The sequence below is a fragment of the Nicotiana attenuata genome, unplaced genomic scaffold, assembly GCF_001879085.1.
Source record: "Nicotiana attenuata strain UT unplaced genomic scaffold, NIATTr2, whole genome shotgun sequence".
NCBI lineage: Eukaryota > Viridiplantae > Streptophyta > Magnoliopsida > Solanales > Solanaceae > Nicotiana > Nicotiana attenuata.
The window spans coordinates 146514-169597 of record NW_017671031.1 but is presented as its reverse complement, the minus strand read 5'-3'; positions in this window follow the sequence as shown (position 1 = coordinate 169597).

Here is a 23084-nt window from a genome sequence, read left to right as displayed (position 1 = left end):
TTATTTAGCCTTCTAAAGGAAAACATGAAAAATAGAAACAAGAACCAATGAACTTTTGTCATTCTTTTATTTTATCTTCTTCCTAAGATACTCTCTTTTCCTAATAAACTAATCCTACTACCTAGGGATGCTTATCGGGCGGATCAGGCAATTATTACGCTTAGTTGTTCGTCTTATCGGTTATCGATTTATAAATGTAGTAATCCACTGTCACGACCCCAATTATCCACCTTTGGATGTCGTGATGTCACGTAGTCTCTAAGACCAGGTAAGCCTAACACATACCAAAAATAATAACAGATTCTACTAAATAATCATTAAACATGAACCAGGAATTTCTATAATAAGCCAACAATCCCAAGTACAATACAATTTCCCAAGGCCGATAGTACAGGTCATAAGCTCTACTGAGTTCACTAGAAAGTTTCTAAGTACAACTGTTCTAGAATAGAAATAAACTATACAAATCAACTTCAGAAGGTAACTCCAAGGCCTACGAATGCGACGTCATGTATACCTTGAAGTCTCCATCACAATCTCCGATCAACGTGCTAACAATCAACAAACTCTGAAGTGCCTGGATCTGCACAATAATGCACAGAAGCATAGCATGAGTTTACCAAAGTGGTACCCAATAAGTATCAAGTTTAACCTCGGTAGAGTACTGACGATGCCAGATCAAGGCACCTACCAGACATGTAAACCTGTGCAGGATAACATGAAGCTAACAATGGAGAGAACATTAATGTAAGACGAGCAGCAGAAGGATCACAATACAAATGGAAACAGGAAATAACCAGGTAATAAAACAACAACATAGTGAGAATACAGATGAAATATGAGTGAGCTCAAGTAAGGAAAATCGATGACAACTTAATTAATAAAATCGTTCCTAATGCACGAGTTACAAAAAGAATTACCCGAGGTACCACTCCTCGATATCTCAAATCAAAAGTGACAACTTTCAAATCTTACATGTATGGCACCTCGTGCCCACATTCTTCCAAATCACTTTCGCACGGCAAAGTCCACGTGCTACCATGTGCACTGTATCCGTGTAAAATGCTAAAGGAAATGTTCGAGAAATTTATTTATATACAATAAGGCATAATAACCATCTTGAATAAAGTAGGGAATCAAATGAGAAAATAATTTTATTTTAGAGATCATTTGAGTAAAGAAAATAATATTTTCAAATAAAAGAAAGCATTGTATAAGTTAACGAATTAAATATAGAATTTGTTAAAATAATATATAATAATAATTTTTAAGAAAAGTAAAAACATCAGATAGGGTAAGGAGTTTAATTTGAGAAATCAATTAAAGTAAAATATGATAACTATTAAGAATAGTAAACTACCGAGTGAAATAACGACTTTTAACTTAAGAGTCACATAAGATAAGCATGCTCCCAATTCTTTTATTTAAAACCGTTATGTTACCAACAACTCAACTGGTATGAGATAATGACTTCACTGTCATGACCCAAACCCAGACCCGGTCGTGATGGCGCCTCTCGTGGGGACAAGGCCAGCCAACTAAACCCAATTCATCCTTTTAAAACAGTTAAACAGTTCATCAGCAATTTAAATACGATTTATGGTAATAATTAGCGGAAGTACAACCCGACACAGCCCAAACCGGGGTGTCACAAGTCACGAGCATCTATTAAAGTATAAATACAACTACAAGGTCTGAAATATACAGAATAGGACTAATGAACGAAAAGGGAGAAAAGCAGTGCTGCGAACGCTGGCAGTCACCTCGCTAAACTCCGAGAACTCTGCCTCCGGTCAGCCAACACCCGCTACCGGGTGTATAAATACCTGCATCTGCACACAAGGTGCAGGGAGTAAAGTAAGTACTCCAACTCAGTGATTAATAAAGGTAAATAACAACTGAGCGGTAAGAAATCACGTAAAGCATATCAACATGCTGTATAGAAGCCGTATAAAAACCATTTAAGAAAAACAATAAATTGTGAAATCTCTTAAATACATCTTAGCTCAGTTTAAACCTCTTTTGAAAAATGACTTCTCAACAGTTATGCAAATGAATGCAAAATAATTAGTGCAGATAAGCACAGAAATCCGCCCCTCGGCCAGAACACTCAAGCAACAGGTAATGCCAGGCAATCAGGAAGATAACACATAAAGTAACACAATCAACAGGTAATGGCAGACAATTGAAATAAAGTAAACACATAGAATAGTACCAGCCCCTCGGGCTCACTCTCAGAACACTCTCAGCCCCTCGGGCTCACTCTGTGATCACAATGGGTACCCGCGCTCACTGGGGGTGTGCAGACTCCGGAGGGGCCCCTTACGGCCCAAGCGCAATATCAAGCCTTCTCGTGGCATCAAATCTAGGCCCTCGGCCTCATATCACTCAAGCCATCTCGTGGCGTATATATGTATCTCAGGCTTGGGCCCCTTACGACCCAAGTGCAATATCAAGCCATCTCGTGGCATCAAATCTAGGCCCTCGGCCTCATATCACTCAAGCCACCTCGTGGCGTATATATGTATCTCAGGCCCTCGGCCTCATATCACTCAGTATATCCTCACATCTGGCCCTCGGCTGCACTCAGTCAGCAAAATCATCACAAGCCCCTCGGGCATTAGTAAAACAGTAGTTCTCAGCCCAAAACATCATTTAGAAATATCGTTTAAGTCTCAAAACTGAGTAAAAATGGCTGAGTTGTAAAACAGTGGAAAACAGCATGACTGAGTTCAAGTAATAAGTCAAAATAGTGAGGAAACAGTGATAATAATCCCCGAAGGCTTCAAATAGTTGGCACGAAGCCCAAATATCGCAATCAGCCCAAATCATGATGATAACAAGTAAGTTTCAGTCAAATACACGGTAAATTCATCAATCGGGACGGACCAAGTCACAATCCCCAGTGGTGCTCTACCCCACGCTCGCTATCCGGCGTGCAAGTCACCTCAATATAGCACTATGATGTGCAATCCGGGGTTTCAAACCCTCCGAGTATCATTTACAATCATTACTCACCTCGAACCGGCCAAATATCTAGCTCGCGACGCCTTTGCCCCCCTCAAATCGGCCTCCACGCGCGTCGAATCTATCTAAAATCAGAACGAATACATCACAATATGCTAAGGGAACAAAGCCCAAGCGAAAACAATCAATGGCGGACACAAATCCCGAAATTAGCAAAACTCGAGCCCCGGGCCCGCTTCTCGAAACTCAGAAATTTTCACATCAACGGGTTCCTTATCTCCTCACGAGTTCATACATACCAAAAGTTCTTAAATCCGACCTCAAATGGTCCTTCAAATCCCCAAATCAAATTTTAAAATTCCAAGCCCTAGTTTCTTCCATTTTTAACTTAAGTTTTTATGAATTTCTAGGTTAATTTCATAATAGAATCACGTTTTAGGTTCAAAAATCTTACCTCCAATCAATTCTCCTTGAATCCCTCTTTAATCACCTTCAAAATGCTCTCAAAATGCTCAGCTATGGAGGAAAAATGACTCAAAATCGCGGATGAAATGTTTAATAAACTTTCTGCCCAGTTCTGATACTCCTTCATCGCAATCGCGACCCAGGTCTCGCGATCGCGAAGCACTAAATTTCAACTTCCCAAAATAACACTATGCGAAAACGATACTGCTGCTGCGAACGCGATGCTTCCTCTCTCCAAACTACGCGAACGCGTGACTCCAGACGCGAACGCGAAGGGCAATGACCCCTGACCCACAAATCCTTATACGCGAACGTGGGGGACCTTATGCGAACGCGAAGCACAAACTTCTAGCCCTCCGCGATCGCGAACCCTCAAACGCGAACACGAAGAGCAATTTCCTGCCTTCCAAAATTTCTTCTACGTGATCGCGACACCACCTACGCAATCGCGAAGGCCAATAACTCTGCAACACCTGAACAGCAAAATCTGCAATCTCACAAGCCAAAAATGGTCCGATTTACCATCCGAAACTCACCCGAGGCCCCCGATACCTCAACCAAAAGCACCAACACATCCTAAAACCTCATTCAAACTTGTTCCAATCATCAAAACGCCTCAAACAACATCAAATTACCCAAAACTCATTGAATTCAAGCCTAAGTTTCTTTAAAAACTTCCGAAACACGCTTTTGATCAAAAACCCAACCAAACCACATCCGAATGGCCTGAAATTTTGCACACACATCCCAAATGACATAACGAAGCTACAACAACTCTCGAAATTCCATTCCGACCCTTGGATCAAATTCTCACCTACCAACCGGAAATCGCCAAAATACTAACTTCGCCAATTCAAGCCTAATTCTACACCGGACCTCCAAAACCAATTCCGGCCACACTCCTAAGTCGCAAATCACCTCCCAAAGCTAACCGAACCATCGGAACTCACATCCGAGCCCTCTAACACATAAGTCAACATCCGGTTGACTTTTCTAACTTAAGCTTCCTTAAAAAGAGACTAAGTGTCTCAAACCTTGTCAAAAATCATTCCGGACTCAATCCGACTGACCCGATACCACAAAACACGGATAACGAAGCATAAAGAAGCAGAAATGGGGGAAACGGAGCGGTAACTCATGAGACGACTGGACGTGTCGTCACATCCTCCCCAACTTAAACAAACGTTCGTCCTCGAATGTGCCCAGAGTTGTTCCAAAAGCCAACCAATCGCTGAATAACCTTACCATGCATATACCAGGGGGTGATCCCACGTCACCCTATCTCATATAGGTCCGTTAACATACTGTAACTGAAATTTCACAACCCAATCTATCCCATAAACCTTAGTACCACATTTCCCTTTCCGAAATCATACACAAGATCAGAACCTCACATCTATATTCAGAATAAGCCCGACCAGCTCTAATAACCCATACCTGCAACCTCAGGTGCAATTACCTGATATACCACATAACTCAAATACCTGTAGCAATAACTTCCATCCACAGCAGCTGCACACAATGCCTAAATACCGGTAGAAAACCTCTTATCAACTAAAGTTTCATTCCAACACTTTTACATATACTGTAACTGATAACTAAAACACGCAGTAAGCCATCACCATTTCTCAGATCAACCATTCATGAAGCCACTTCCCTTTTGGCTAATACCACAGCAGGTTCTCGAGCCGAACCTCGATATTATCCTTTCAACAGCTGAAATCAAATCCGTTCGTTTTCATTAATGATCCCAACGATCACCTCGAATCCAACACACCACCCTGGTGCCATGACACATCAATACAGGCCTAAGCCACAACTTGCATAATACGCGCACCAATAAGCAACGGTCCGAACATACTCAAATCATGAAAATGACTCAAATGAAAGAGTTGTACCTCAAGCTCACCCGTACCACCACAACACAAGGCTGAGAACCCGTCTCACATCATAGAAATAGAACACACGAATCTAACCTGCAAGGTCATATCTCCACATAGCTTCGTTGCAGTGTGCGATCCCATCAAACACTGCTCCACATGAAACACCTCAAGTCACTATGCTCGAAAGTGACAACCATGCACAATTTGATGTCTAGAACCAAAGCAAATCATTACACCTACGGTGAAACAAATAACATACGCCACGCAACCGGATAGGACATAACCGATACGCCATTCACTGAGCAACGCCCAATTACTCTTCCTGCTTGAATTCCACTAAGAGACCCCAATTGAACCGCACCATATGTGCCTATAACCATAAATCATAACACCTCGCAACACAGAAAGGTAACTCATAGATCTCCCCAGATCACTGATAAGCTCAACAACGGTTGAATCAATACCTCCCTCAACAATGCCATTCGAAGCCAACCAAGCCGACTCAAGATAGAACACTTACCTGCACTGGCCTGCCAACGAACTCCTTATCAAGGAAAGTTGAAGCTACTCCTTCCATCTCTATAACTCTGCCGATGCCATAAGATATGGTGCAAGGCACCAAATCAATACCGAAATCAACAACCTGGCCCGGCGACATGCCCGACCACAAGAAACACACCCGAAAAGTCCCTCACCACCAGAACTGAATCAACATGAGGAGCCTTAGCACTGACACTCATCCCAAGAGCCCAAATAAGAAAGACAAATCCTTCCCAGCCGTCCGCTGGGTCTTCAAAATATAAAAATCCCCAATAGGACATAATCCGTCGAACATCGCCACTCAATCCGTGGCATTTTTCCGGCATAGCCAACAGCGCCGTCTTATCGCAATAGTCCAGAATAACACAACACGGAAACAACCAGTCTGAACCCAATATCACATCCAAGATCTAATATCCCAAGAAACGAAAGGTCCACTCGGGTCTCCAAACCCCGATAGTCACTAGACAGTGCCGATACACACGATCTACAACCACATCACAGCCTGAATATGAGAACTTCCGGTCTCCAACTCCATGTAGCACACAAATCACCATACCTGATCCCAAATTCCGCCATCCGAATACATATCACACCTCAAGTACCCAATCATTCCACAAAAGATATTCTAAAATTCCCCTGTGCCATCAAGCAAACTCGAATATCAGCAGTCGATCTAACAAGAAAGCGCCGCAGTACTACCGAAGTACTATCAACTTAATCACATTCCCTTTTTTGAAACATATACTCTCGTCAAATCACTATGATTAGTAGTACCATTTCCTTAATCATCTGAAGATCATTCACCCTAATCATCTGAAGCTCATTTCTCCAATCACCTAAAACTGCCCGTGCTGCCTAAGAATTTTATGACTTTCCATTCAGAACTGAACCGTAACCTTACACACGCAAATCTCAATCCTCCACAACATATCGCACATACCATACCACCCTAGGATAACATGATAACTTCATCTCCCTTCCGGGCCACAAATATCTACGTACTCAACTAGCCAAGAACTTTCCATTGGTCCCACCTAGAAGAAAATCACTATACATCCCATGCTCCGCATGCCCATAGAAAATATCCAACCACGGTAAAAACCATCAGGAACTCTCCGAGTTCCCTTTGCACAAATCGAACCTCCCAAGACTGAATCCTACTAACTCGACCGAACTAAGCAAGCCATCAAAACCCAAGAGCATTGCTGCGAAATACCTGTAAGAACTCATTACCTCGAACACACACTAGGAGTTAATCATATCCTTCCATACCGACTCGGTCTACTATCAAGCTACTCCATCTATCTAAATTTCCTTCTAATTCACCTTCAACTTGATATTTCCTTTTTGCTGTAGCACCACAATCCTCAACTCAGACTTACCACACGGAACCAAGCATAAAGCCACACCGTCTAAGGCTCATACGTTGCTGAATACTTTCTTAAACATTCCCAGAAACACCACATCCCAGAATGCTTTACTCTGAAGAACTTCCTGCGAATCTAAATCCATTACCTTTACTTTCCTGATACTGATACATAGAATCCCATAACTAACATAGAAATACCACAAGTCTTGACCTCTTCCAATATAAACTCAGTTTTTAACCACGTATACACCTTTAAGATACCTGATTGTTACATGAAGAATCTTGAACACATTAGAACCATTCTCAAGAGTCATTTACTCTATTTACACTGCAATTAGCCTGATCAAACAAACAGAACCACCCGTGCCTCATTAGCACTCTAACACCGCAGGATATGACCTCATCCCAATACCACCAAGCATCTTCCTGCTCTATGCACCGAGCATTCTTTACCAACAACCACTTAAGACATCCCGTGATCCTCTTACCCTATGAAGCATAATATAACCTTTGTCAACATTTTCCCTTTACTCGAACCATCCTCAGTCTCTATTTCCGCGAGCCATAATTGATTCGCCCGCATGCCTCAAACTGGAAACGACATAGCACCTAACCGTGCAATCAACTACTCACGGCAGACTCCCCCACTTGGCTCGGAGCCATAGATCAAAATACACTCAATAACTCATAACACTTATTCTCTATTGATGCCACAATACCGTAGTGAGATTAAACTCAAATCCCTTTGTAAGCTTGTGAAAACACAGATCATCTAATACTTTAAATCTTCGACAATCTTGCACTCATTCTCGCAACCGTTAAGCCCACTCTCTTAAGCGACCCAAAAATTCAAATTTCAACACTTGCACCTGAGATCTTCTACAATCACATAAGGGTCACACCACCCCAGAACTCTTCGCAGGAGATAACCCACCTGCTCTGCCTTCAGTTAACATTTCTGTATACCTTCCATCGTGAAAAACTGTACGCAGTCACTTAGTCTTCCTGAGTCTGAACCGCAGCATAAAATTTACTTCACCCTCAATTGGAAAACATGAAAAGATCCTTCACACGCCCATAATTCGGGGCTATACCTCGAATCACGATGGAATTCAAGCACCTAATAGTCCTTTTATCATCCCGCAGACCTTCCTCGTCACTTCCAAGTCATATAGATACATCTCGCAGTACTAACATACTCATCACATAGTTACCCAACCGTCACTCCCACTAATAGGGACAATACCGAACATATAAGTTCAAAAACACTTGTTCACACAATCAGCACCTCAGTGCTCCAGCCATAGGCAAAGATCCGGCCTCAAGTCCTCTAGACTGGCCCAACATAAACTCACAGAGATTACATCTCGCCCCTAGATCAGGGAATCACAACCATCAGGGCACATCTGATACTGAGCGCCCATGCGCGCATACGAACACGTGGAAGGAATTCAAAGAGTTACATTTCAAGCTGAATCCAAGGACGCACGATAAGAATTCAAGAATGTGAAGTTTTCCTAAAGGTTCTGCAGCCTCTCGAGGATTAATACAGACGTCTCCGTACCGATCCGCGAGACTCTACTAAACCTGCTCATGACTCGTGAGACCTAGTAACCTAGGCTCTGATACCAACTTGTCACGACCCAAACCCAGACCCGATCGTGATGGCGCCTCTCGTGGGGACAAGGCCAGCCAACTAAACCCAATTCATCCTTTTAAAACAGTTAAACAGTTCATAAGCAGCATAAATATGATTTATGGTAATAATTAGTGGAAGTACAACCCGACACAGCCCAAATCGAGGTATCACAAGTCACGAGCATCTATTAAAGTATAAATATAACTACAAGGTCTGAAATATACAGAATAGGACAAATGAAAGAAAAGGGGGAAAAGCGGTGCTGCGAATGCTGGCAGTTACCTCGCTAAACTCCGATAACTCTGCCTCTGGTCAGCCAACACCCGCTACCGGGTGTATAAATACCTGCATCTACACACAAGGTGCAGGGAGTAAAGTGAGTACTCCAACTCAGTGATTAATAAAGGTAAATAACAACTGAGCGGTAAGAAATCACGTAGAGCATATCAACATGTTGTATAGAAGCCGTATAAAAACCATTTAAGAAAAACAATAAATTGTGAAATCTCTTAAATACATCTTAGCTCAGTTTTAACCTCTTTTGAAAAATGACTTCTCAACAGTTATGCAAATGAATGCAAAACAATTAGTGTAGATAAGCACAAAAATCCTCCCCTCGGGCACAACACTCAAGCAATAGGTAATGCCAGGCAATCAGGAAGATAACACATAAAGAAACACAATCAACAGGTAATGGAAGACAATTGAAATAAAGTAAACACATAGAATAGGACCAGCCCCTGAGGCTCACTCTCAGAACACTCTCAGCCCCTCGGGCTCACTCTGTGATCACAATGGGTACCCGCGCTCACTGGGGATGTGCAGACTCCGGAGGGGCCCCTTACGACCCAAGCGCGATATCAAGCCATCTCGTGGCATAAAATCTAGGCCCTCAGCCTCATATCACTCAAGCCACCTCGTGGCGTATATATGTATCTCAGGCCCTCGGCCTCATATCACTCAGTATATCCTCACATCTGGCCCTCAGCCGCACTCAGTCAGCAAAATCATCACAAGCCCCTCGGGCATTAGTAAACCAGTAGTTCTCACCCCAAAACATCATTTAGAAATATCGTTTAAGTCTCAAAACTGAGTAAAAATGGTTGAGTTGTAAAATAGTGGAAAACAGCATGACTGAGTTCAAGTAATAAGTCAAAACAGTGAGGAAACAGTGATAATAATCCTCACGAAGCCCAAATATGGCAATCAGCCCAAATCATGATGATAACAAGTAAGTTTCAGTCAAATACACGATAAATTCATCAATCGGGACGGACCAAGTCACAATCCCCAACGGTGCTTTACTCCACGCTCGCTATCCGGCATGCAAGTCACCTCAAAATAGCACTACGATGTGCAATCCGGGGTTTCAAACCCTCCGAATATCATTTACAATCATTACTCACCTCGAACCGGCGAAATCTCTAGCTCGCGACGCCTTTTCCCCCCTCAAATCGGCCTCCACGCGCGTCGAATCAATCCAAAATCAGAACGAATACATCACAAAATGCTAAGGGAACAAAGCCCAAGCGAAAACAATCAATGACGGGCACAAATCCCGAAATTAGCAAAACCCGAGCCCTGGGCCCGCTTCTGGAAACTCGAAAATTTTCACATCAATGGTTTCCTTATCTCCTAACGAGTCCATACATACCAAAAGTTCTTAAATCCGACCTCAAATGGTCCTTCAAATCCCCAAATCAAATTTCAAAATCCCAAGCCCTAGTTTCTTCAATTTTTAACTTAAGTTTTCATGAATTTCTAGGTTAATTTCACAATACAATCACGTTTTAGGTTCAAAAATCTTACCTCCAATCAATTCTCCTTGAATCCCTCTTTAATCACCTTCAAAAAGCTCTCAAAATGCTCAGCTATGGAGGAAAAATGACTCAAAATCACGGATGAAATGTTTAATAAACTTTCTGCCCAGTTCTGATACTCCTTCATCGTGATCGCGACCCAGGTCTCGCGATCGCGAAGCACTAAATTTCAACTTCCCAAAATAACACTATATGAACGCAATACTGCTGCTGCGAACGCGATGCTTCCTCTCTCCAAACTACGCGAACGCGTGACTCCAGACGCGAACGCGAAGGGCAATGACCCCTGACCCACAAATCCTTATACGCGAGCGCGGGGGACCTTATGCGAACGCGAAGCACAAACCTCTATCCCTCCGCGATCGCGAACCCTCAAATGCGAATGCAAAGAGCAATTTCCTACCTTCCAAAATTTCTTCTACACGATCGCGACACCACCTACGCGATCGCGAAGGCCAAAAACTCTGCAACACCTGAACAGCAAAATCTGCAATCTCACAAGCCAAAAATGGTTCGATTGACCATCCGAAACTCACCCGAGGCCCCCGAGACCTCAACCAAAAGCAGCAACACATCCTAAAACCTCATTCAAACTTGTTCCAATCATCAAAACGCCTCAAACAACATCAAATTACCCAAAACTCATCGAATTCAACCCTAAGTTTCTTTAAAAACTTCCGAAACACGCTTTTGATCAAAAACCCAACCAAACCACATCCGAATGGCCTGAAATTTTGCACACACATCCCAAATGACATAACGAAGCTACAACAACTCTCGAAACTCCATTCTGACCCTCGGATAAAATTCTCACCTACCAACCGGAAATCGCCAAAATACTAATTTCGCCAATTCAAGCCTAATTCTACACCGGACCTCCAAAACCAATTCCAATCACACTCCTAAGTCACAAATCACATCCCGAAGCTAACCGAACCATCGGAACTCACATCCGAGCCCTCTAACACATAAGTCAACATCCGGTTGACTTTTCTAACTTAAGCTTCCTTAAAAGAGACTAAGTGTGTCAAACCTTGTCAAAAATCATTCCGGACTCGATCCGACCGACCCGATACCACAAAACACGGATAACGAAGCATAAAGAAGCAGAAATAGGGGAAACAGAGCGGTAGCTTATGAGACGACTGGTCGGGTCGTCACATTCGCGCAGTAAATTCATCTTGAAAATCAATTCACCAAGTAACCATGGAAGAACATATTGACACATTGAAGTAATACGACGGCTCACGTAGGATGCATGACTCACACAAGTCACAACAACAACAACAAGAACAACAACAACAACAACAACGCGTATAACACACACAATCTATTGCCGCGCGCAATTCGATCCCACTGTATCTTCATTTATCAACATCATAATCCTCCCTTATTCCACCATCGTATCATTAATCAATATCAAGTTTCATGTATACAATTCGTTGCGGCGCGCAGCTCGATCCAACTATATCATCATTTATCAATATCATAATCCTCTCGTATTCCCCCATATAATCATTTATCAATATTGATTATTACGTACACAAACCATTGCGCACGCAATCCGGTCCCACAGTATCATCATTTATCAATATCATAATCCTCCCTTATTCCACCAGTTGCAGCGCGCAACCCGAAATTTCAATTAACAATAATAATTCAATAACTCAATTTATAAGAATTTTTATAATCAAAGGGTATGAGTGCACGACGATAAAGAAACCACGTAATAATCAAAGGAATGCAACAAATATTACTAAAATAACAGAACAAGTAAAGCACGTGACAGCTAAGGTGTGCAAGTAAAACAATTAAGGCAAGTAGCAAATAATCATGGAGTCATGGAAGGGACGAACAATTTAATATTTCCACAACAAATAGCCCACAACTCAACCACAATGTATATAAGAATTTCAACAATAAAAAAAGAATGGGAATGCTCAATAAGGAAAGGTATCTCAACAATTAATAACTCCGCCTCAATGTGATAACGACTATTACAATTTCAACACCAATAACTCATGTTGAACCCTATCAAATCATCTTGGAATTACCTCAAATTTTGCATGCAAGTCCCAAATTACACAATGGACATGTACCAACTCCCGGAATCATGATCTGAACCCGATATCAACAAAGTCAACTCATAGTCAAGCCTATCAACCTTCCAAACCTTCAACTTTTTAACTTTCGCTAAAAAGAATTAAACCAACCTACGTACTTCCAATTCTAAATTCGGACACACACCTAAGTTCAAAATCACCATACAAATCTATTGGAATTATCTAAACACTATTCCAGAGTTGTCTACACAAAATTCAAACTCAGATCAACTCTTACAACTTAAGCTTCTAAAATAAAAATCACTTTTCCAAATCAATTCCGAACCGCTCGAAGACCTAAACCAACCACACACATAAGTTATAATACATCATATGAAGCTACTCAAGATCCCAAATAATTAAATAAAATACTAGAGCTCAAAATGACTGGTGGGGTCGTTACAACTAGTTTCTGGTTTGTCAACTAGGTTATCAGTTCTGCATTACTCCTGCGTGTCCTAGTTTTTTTTTTATCTTTATACCATAAGATACAACACTCTTTTCTTTTCTAGGTGCTTCTTTAATCCCATGTTATTGATCCAGTGATATGGATTCTTCAGTAGTAATTCCTCTATTACTCTTATTATTTTGTCTGGATGCTTCACGTTGTCGTAGTGTGTTTAGTAGTTATAAAATTATACTGATGATTGGCTGGAATATTTTTTCTCCCTTGTTCCACTTCTTCTTGGCACAGTTTGGAAGTTATCTTCAGATTTTTTAACTTTGTCTTGTTGGTTTTTTCTTCCGTTTGAGCTTTGATCCTTTCATCCCTCACTTTGATTTTACATTGACTCTCTATATTGACTGAGAATTCCTCTCACAACAAAACCAATAACCAGCAGAAATTTTAGAAATTTAGTTAACTGCTAACAAATATTCTCTCCTATTTTGAATCAACTTTGTATTTTGAATTACTGTTATGATTTATTGTATATCTTCAAATTCAAATCTAGAGAGATTGTAAGACTTGTGTAACTGAATCCTTGTACATAACTAATATTTAATTGACTCTTCCTCTTGGAAATAAAGCTAATCGAGAGTCTGCGCATTGGACTTTCTTTCATCTTTCACATCTTTACTTCTTTATATGGTATCAGATACATCGATCCAACATGGCCGCTTCTGCAAATTTAATCAATAGTCTCGCTCTCAGACAGGGATCATCTTCTGATAAAACTACATACCATTTACCAAATCTCTCTCCAAACCTTGATTGCAATAACTTTCAGATTTGGAAAAGTATGTTATGAATGCTCTCCAAATTTTTCGTCTTCATTTTTTTGTTCTATCCTACAACCTGCCACCTGCTACTATTACAACTCAAAATTCTCCAACTAAACAATATGTTATTGTTTAAATCCGAAATATGAAGATTGGCACCAACGTAATCTCTATGTTCTTCTCTGGCTCAAACAAACAATTTCAGACCCCTTGCTTCCTCATGTAATCACATCCAATTCCTCTTATGAAGCATGGAACACAATTGAACGCCTTTGCCAAACCCAAGCAAAATCTCGTGTGCAACAACTTAAATGGCAACTTCATCCCTTCAAAAAGGATCTCTCTCTATCCTTGAATACTTTGAAAAGAAACGTGCTTTAGCCGATGCTTTAGGCGAAATCTCTCAAATTTTTTGGGATGATGATTTTGTCTCATATATTTTTTATGGCCTTGGTACGTCCTTTGGTTCTTTTCGTGTAGCTCATAACTTGCAAGTTGAACCTATTAATCCCACAGACCTCCTCGAACTTCTTCTTCAAGAAGAAGAACGAATAAATGAAGAGGCTTAACTAATTTCATATTCTTCTATGCCCACTATAAACTTAGCCAAAACCTCCCGAGCACCTGCTCTTATGGAAAATCGGTCCAGTTATTCAAATTCACGCCCAAATCGTTGTAGCTCTCAATGCCAAATATGTGAGAAATCTGGACATGAAGTGCATAGCTGCTATCAAAGCCTTGACATCACTACATACCCTCACTCTCAGTCCACAATAGCTTCTTCACATCCTTCTGCCATGTCTAATATACGTGGACCCCTCTCCAAACTAATGGCCAAATATGCTTCTCCATCTACAATTGTTGATCCAGCGTGGTACTTCGCCACGGGTGACTCTCACCATGTCACTCCAGATCTAGCTAACCTATCCATCAACTTGGAGTATAATGGAGATGATCAACTTGTGGTCGGCAACGGTATGTCACTAACTATTTCGCATATTGGCTGTAAAGTTCTGTCTGCTAGCCCTAAAAGTGTGAAACTTTCTAATATTCTTGTTCTTCCCAAGCTGACAAAAAGCCTCTTAAGTATTTCCAAACTCACTCGTGATAATAATGTCTTTGTTGAGTTTTATGCTAGTGAGTGCTTTGTCAAGAATTTGCAGGGCAAAACAATACTTCGGGGAGTCATTGACAATGACTTGTATCCCTCACTCCACCACCTACATCAACCTCCACAAAATCACCACCTATTGCCTTTCTTGGTGAACGCACTACCCTTGTTGGATGGCACCGCAGATTGGCTCATCCCAACGAAGCCACACTACGTCGTCTTGTCTCTACATAAAATCTTTGTGTTTCAAACTTTAGTTTTCCTAATGTTTGTGCGTTGTGTCAAATGGGCAAGAGTTATCGTGTTCCATTACATGAATCTAGTTTGCGTCCTTTTGATCTTGTGTATTCAGATGTTTGGGGCCCGACTCCTATCAATTCTATTAATGGAACTCGTTATTTTGTTTTATTTTTTGGATGATTGTACCAAGTTTATTTGGATTTATTTTTTCCATTAAAAATTAGATATGCTTAATATTTTTAAACAATTCCGTACTATGGTTGAAACTCAATTCAATGTCAAAATAAAATGTCTACAAACTGATTGGGGAGGTGAACTCATCTTCAAACTCTAGGCATTCAACATCGAGTTTCATGTCTGCATAGAGCGACGCAATAGCATGATTGTCGAAAAAGGATTATCTCTTCCTGCCCATGCTTATCTCCCATTGTTCTTTTGGGAACCATCATTTCATACGGCACTCTACCTCTCTAACCGTACCATCACCCCTATCCTAAACCACTCGTCACCTTACCGATGTCTGTATGATTGTCCACCAGATTATGGCTTTCTAAAAATCTTTGGTTGTCTTTGTTTCCCTTTTCTTCGTCCTTACAATAAACACAAGTTTGAATTTCGTTCTCAGCCATATATCTTTATACGTTATAGCTCAAAACACAAGGGTTATATGCGTCTTCATGTGCCATGTAACCGGGTTTACATGGCCTGCCATATTGCCTTCGATGAGGAATGTTTTCCTTATTTAGACCACCTAAAAGCATCCTCCTCCACATTATGCTCCTCATCATCTACAGTCCCCGCCACATTACTCCAATAAGTTGCCTCCCTACTTCTACCTTCGCAAGCTCCAACTCAATTGTCAACGACAACTCGAGATGTTGTTCAGCTTTCGACAAGCACACAGGTAATTTATATTTTCGATCTCCAGATAATTTTCACCATTAAATGATAACTCGCTCCAAAACTAACTCTTTAACACCAAAAGCTCTAATCACATCCAAACACTCCCTTCCGGTTGATCCTCTACCTATTGACGAACCCAAAATTTTTTGACCAGGCTTCCAAACATCCTCAATGGCAACAAGCTATGCAAATAGAATTTTCTGCTCTTATGTGAAATAATACATGGCAACTTGTTCCACCACCTCCTAACTCTAATATTGTTAGTTGTAAGTGGGTTTACAGGATCAAATATAAAGCTGATGGCTCCATTGTGCACTATAAAGCTCGTTTAGTGGCAAAGGGGTTTCATCAAGAAGAAGGAATTGGATATTTTAAAACCTTCGGCCCTATTATCAAACCAACCACCATTCGGCTAGTTCTCTCTATTTCTCTCACTAAAGGTTGGACCTTGAATCAACTTGATATTAATAATGCATTCTTAAATGGTGAGCTTAATGAGCATGTATTTGTAGAGCAGCCAAAGGGATTTGTTAATCCCCAATATGCCAACCATGTGTGCCTTCTCAAAAAGGCTTCTTATGGCCTAAAACAGGCTCCTCGAGCATGGTTTACCAAGCTCAAAATTTTTCTCCTATCTCATGTTTTTAAATCATGCTTATCAGATTACTCTCTTTTTGTTAGAAAATCACCCAATGATATTACTTATATCCTAGTGTATGTTGATGATCTTATTATTACGTGAAGCAATCCTTAGTTCATTAATCAATTTATTGAAACACTCCATAGTGCCTTCTCTTTGAAGGACCTTGGCCATCTTCATTTTTTCCTTGGCACTGAAGTTACTAGAAATAAAGATACCATCTTTCTCACCTAAAACAATACATCAGAGATGTCCTTATTCGTGCTAAAGTAGTTAATGCCAAACCGATATCCACTCCATCTACCCCGGGTCTCGTCTTGTCCATGACGGCGATCCTCTCCCTAATCCTCACCTATATCGCCGCATTGTTGGGGCTCTTCAATATGCCACTATTACCATCCCAAAATTTGCTATGCTGTCACTCGGGTGTGTGAGTTTATGCATAACCCATCCATCACCCATTGGGCTGCCGTTAAGCGTGTTCTTCGATACCGTAAATGCACCATTGACCATGGTCTTTACTTTGACTCATCCACACACTCCAGCCTAGTTGCCTTCTCTGATGCTGGTTGGATCTCTGACCCAGATGATAGTCGTTCTCAACATGGTTTTGCTCTTTACTGCGGTGGTAATTTAGTAAGCTGGTGCTCTAAGAAGCAAAAGGTTGTCGCTCACTCTAGTACCGAAGCTGAATATCGAGCTCTTGCATTTTCTACTACTGAAATTATTGGGTCCAGCAACTCTTACATGAGTTACATTCTCCTCTTAAACAACATCTGATTCTACTCTACGACAACTTAAGTGCTACCTTTATCTCTTCCAATCCTATCATTCATCAACAGTCGAAGCACATTAAGCTTGATCATCATTTCGTACGGAGAAAGTAGATGATAATTCACTTGTTGTTCACTTTGTTAGTTCTCAAAATCAAATAGCAGATATGTTTACAAAAGCTTTTGGAACAGCTCGATTCAATCTGCTAAAATCCAGGCTACTTATTCAACCCTCACCAACCGCCTGCCGGGGTATTGACTAAGAATTTCTATAACAGCAAAACCAAGAACCACCAGAAGATTTAGTTAACTGCTAGAAGATATTCTCTCCTATTTTGAATCAACTTTGTATTTTGAATTAATGTTATGATTTGTTGTATATCTTCAAATTCAAATCTCGAGAGATTATAGGACTTGTGTAATTGAATCCTTGTACATAACTAAGATTTAAAGGACTCTTCGTCTCGGCAGTAATAACCGAGAGTCTGCACATTGGACTTTCTTTCATCTTTCACATCGTTACTTCTTTATACTCTGATTTACATTAAAGATAGTAGCTTAGGGCTTTCTCATACTTAATGTCGAGCAATCTGCCATTAGGAGTTCTATCTAATCTACTAAAACTTAGCCAAATTCGATCTAACCTAGGTTTCAACAGATCAATTTTCACTTTAGCAATATTTCCCCTAGATTTGAAATATGCTGCCTGATCAGGTTCAATAGCAATTCCAACATCTCTTATCATTCTAGAGATTATATGCTATTTAAATAGATGCCATAATAACTGGTAAATCAGTATCCATGCAATAGTGGTTTCCTTCCCATGTTTAAAGTCTATTGTTCATTTTAGGATATTAATAGGTGAATCACCAATGTTCACAAATTCTTTGAATCTGAATATAATTATAATCCACCTCATTAGGAAAAACCAATGACATATATTTGCGGTCAAAATAGGAAATTTTCACTATGCCTGTAGATGAAACTGACTAATGAAAACTTTCCTAATCTTCTCCATTATATTGTTGGTTTACCTCTGTATACGGGTAAAACATAGCTCGTGGTATACCCCGACTTCTGATATGATAAACCGAGCCTGAGACACAATGACAAGGGATGGGAATCGAGACTAGGGCCTTATCGTGTCAGAGCACGGGGGCATGACGCCAGCCCTCAAGAATATCGGAGCCATAATACGGGATCAGTCCAAACCTTAAAAGACTTCAGAGAACAACTTCAGGCAACCAAGCATAACCAACAGAAGGCTGTAATATCCGCGACCGGCCAGATATCACGGAATGAATCTCGGCGCATATCGATAGAGAGCCGGTGATTGGTTAAACAGTAAACTTTTATCTTTTACACCTAGAGTGGACTCCCCTACTATATAAAGGGGAGTTTGATTATTCATTAGGACAAGGTAACACGCATTTCAAGGCAATATATTACTATTTTCTTTGTTCTTATTCTTGCTCATCAGTGCTAGTCTTTGTGAGGCCGAATTGGGGTGGATATCCCATCAAGGCTATAATCATATTCATCCCGGGGTTTGAGTTTACTACATCTTTATTTAATTAATCTAATGCAATTTATCGTTTATATCGATTTAATTGTTATCCGTTTCTGAGGATAAATAGTTTGGCGCCCACCGTGGGGCTAAGGATAATAGCGGCAATTTGATACAAATTTCCATAACACACCCTACTTCACACTTGTTCATTGAAGTGTCTTTGATTTCAGGTCAAAGTTAAGAATGTCGAACTCCCAATATGCCCCTCTAAATATGAATGTTGAGTCTTGCCACCATGGCGAGAAAAATAATATGGTGCCCAGTAACAAGGTGCCCCCTGTCGATCCCAATAGAACTCCGGCCGCGGACCCGATCGACCCAACTCACATGAGAACAGCGTCTGCGGGGGAGTCTGATCGGTAGCCCAAAATACACGTGACGGTGAAGGTGATGGAATTGACTTGCAGGTGATCTTCGAAATATTGCAGGCTCAACAGGCAACAATAGCCCAATTACAGAACCAAAGCCGCGCTCCCAGTAGAGTTGAGCCTGAATATCCCGGGAAAACACTCGCAAAAGTGAACCATCCACAGATAGGCCAAATGAAGTTGAATCCGGGACCAACCCTGAGATAATAAAGATGCTCGAGGAATTGACAAAACGTCTAGAAACTGGAGAAAAGAAAATCAAGGCTAACCACAAAAAGGCGGAGACCTACAACCCTAGGGTCGACCAAATCCTAGGAGCACCACCGATACTAAAAGGCCTAGATTCCAAAAAGTTTGTTCAAAAATTCCCTCCGAGCGCAGCTCCGAAGCAGATCCTAAAGAAGTTTCGCATGCCCGAAACTCCTAAGTACAAGTGAACAATTGACCCAAATCAACACGTGACCTCATACACGTGCGCCATCAAGGGGAACGATTTGGAAGATGATGAGATCGAATCTGTCGTGCTGAAAAAGTTCGGAGAGACCTTGTCAAAAGGAGCTATGATATGGTATTACAACTTTCCCCCAATTCTATTGACTCATTTGCTATGCTTGCAGATGCTTTTGTAAAAGCGCACGTCGGAGCCATCAAGGTCGAGACCAGGATGTCGGACCTTTTCAAGGTAAAGCCAAAATATAACGAGATGCTCAGGGAGTTCGTGTCAAGGTTTCAAATTGAATGGATGGACCTATCGTCGGTGGCAGACGATTGGGTCGTTCGGGCCTTCACCCAAGGACTCAATACTCGAAGCTCATTGGCCAGTTGAAGCATAATCTAGTAGAATATACGGCTGTAACTTGGGCCAATGTGCATAACCGGCATCAATCAAAAATAGGGTCAAAGATGATCAGCTTAGGGCCCCTTCCGAGTCTGTTTATCCCGTCCGAGCTAGTGACAAATCCAAAAGAGACATTGATCGTGAACCAAGTTCGACTAGAGATTGATATCAACCGTACAACGGTGATCATAGGGATAACGGGTCTGGACGAAACCCTATGAGAAGTGATAGAAGAAACGACCAGTGTCAAAATAACCGGGGACTCATAAGCAAAAGCGGTTTTGATAGGCCCATCGAGCCTAAGGAAGCATTGAGTTTATCGGAGTACAACTTCAACGTCGATGTTGCTGCCATCGTATCAGCCATCGGATGCCTCAAAGACACCAAGTGGCCTCGACCTTTACAGTCTGATCTTGCCCAAAGAGACCCTAAACTAATGTGTAAGTATCATGGCACTCACGGCCACAGAACTGAAGATTGCCGACAACTGAGAGAGGAAGTAGCCCGGTTATTCAACAACGGATACCTCTAAGAGTTCCTGAGCAATAGAGCTAAAAATCATTTCGTGAATAGAGACCCCAATAAGCAGATCGAGCAGGAGGAACCTCAGCACGTCATTAACATGATCATCACTAGGGTCGACGTTCCCCAGGGACCAATGTTAAAGCGCACCAAGGTGTCCATCCCAAGGGAAAAATAAACTCAAGATTACGTGCCAAAGGGAACTGTATCCTTCAACGATGAGGACGTTGAGGGCATCATGCAGCCACACAGTGATGCACTGGTAATATCTGTTCTCATAAATAAATATCGAGTTAAGCGTGTGTTAATTTATCCAGGTATATCGGCCAATATCATGCGATCGAGGGTCGTATAGCAGTTGCACCTACAAGACCAAATTGTGCCTGCAGTATGAGTTCTAAACGGATTCGACATGGCATGTGAAACCACTAAAGGGGAGGTAACATTGCCGGTGAACACCGCCGGAACCATTCAGGAAACACAATTCTATGTGATCGAAGAAGATATGAGATACAATGCTCTGTTGGGAGGTCATGGATTCACAGCATGAGGTCAATACCCTTAACACTACACCAGACGTTGAAATTCCCAACACCAGGAGGAATTAAAACGGATTTGCGGAGAGCAACTGGCCGCAAAGGAGATGTTTGCAGTCGACGAGGTGATCCCGATATCCACACTTTCAACATCAAAGGGTTCGATCCAGAGAATCAGGGGACAGGTCAGGACGACGACTACGGACTCCCCAGATATTTCATAGTCACTGATGATTCTGACACCACCAAATTAACGGTCGAAGAGCTAGAGCAAGTCATATTGATCGAGAACTTGCTTGATTGTAAGGTATACCTGGGCACAAAGTTAAATACTGAGCTCAGGAAGAAACTCATTAAATTCCTTATAGCTAACATAGATTATTTCGCTTGGTCCCACCTCGATATGACAGGGATCCCGCCGGAAATAACTACTCACAAGCTGAGTCTGGATCTGAAGTTCCACCCAGTCAAACAGAAAAGGAGGCCTCAGTCCAAAGTCAAGCATGCATTCATCAAAGATGAAGTATCTAAACTCCTTAAAATAGGGTCCATTCGGGAGGTTAAGTACTCGTATTGGTTAGCAAACATAGTGGTAGTCCTTTAAAAGGGGAATGAATTAAGAATGTGTGTAGACTACAAAGACATGAATAAGGCGTGCCCCAAGGACTCCTTCCCTTTGCCTAACATTGATCGCATGATCGATGCGAAGGCCGTCCATGGGATCCTCAGTTTTATCGATGCCTATTCCGGGTACAACAATATTCAGATGGACCTAGGCGATCAGGAAAAAATTCCTTCATCACTAAGTACAACACCTACTTACCAACGCCTAGTAAATCGGATGTTCGAAGAGAAAATAGGAAAATCAATGGAGGTTTACATTGACGGTATGTTAGTCAAGTCCCTACGAGCAGAAGACCATTTGAAACATTTGCAGGATACCTTTAACATCTTGAATAAATACAATATGAAGTTGAACCCGGAGAAATGCGCATTCGGAGTCGGGTCCGGGAAGTTCCTCGAATTCATGGAGTCCAACCGGGGAATCGAGATTAATCATGATAAGATCAAGTCCAACGAGGAAATCACCATTGTGGACAATGTCAAGGCCATTCAAAGGTTAACCAGGCGCAAAGCCGTTCTGGATCGATTTATCTCGAGGTCCTCCGACAAGAGCCATCTGTTCTTCTCACTAATTAAGAAGAATAATAACTTCTCATGGACCCCGGAGTGCCGACAAGCCTTGGAGGAACTAAAGCGGTACCTCTCGAGCCCAGCTTTGCTTCATACTCCAAAGGCAGATGAATAGATGTACCTGTACTTAGCGGTATCCAACGTAGCGGTAAGTGGAGTCTTGGTCCGGGAAGAGGACGGTACAGAATTCCCTATTTATTATGTTAGTAGAACTCTATGCAGGTTGATACTAGGTGTCCTCACCTAGAAAAATTGGCGCTCTCTTTTGCTAAGCGCCTCTAGGAAGCTAAAACCGTATTTCCAATCTTACTATTTAAAAAAGTGGAAGAAAATGAAATTCCAACAGTGTGTATGTAAGACAACCTTAATTCTCTATGTTC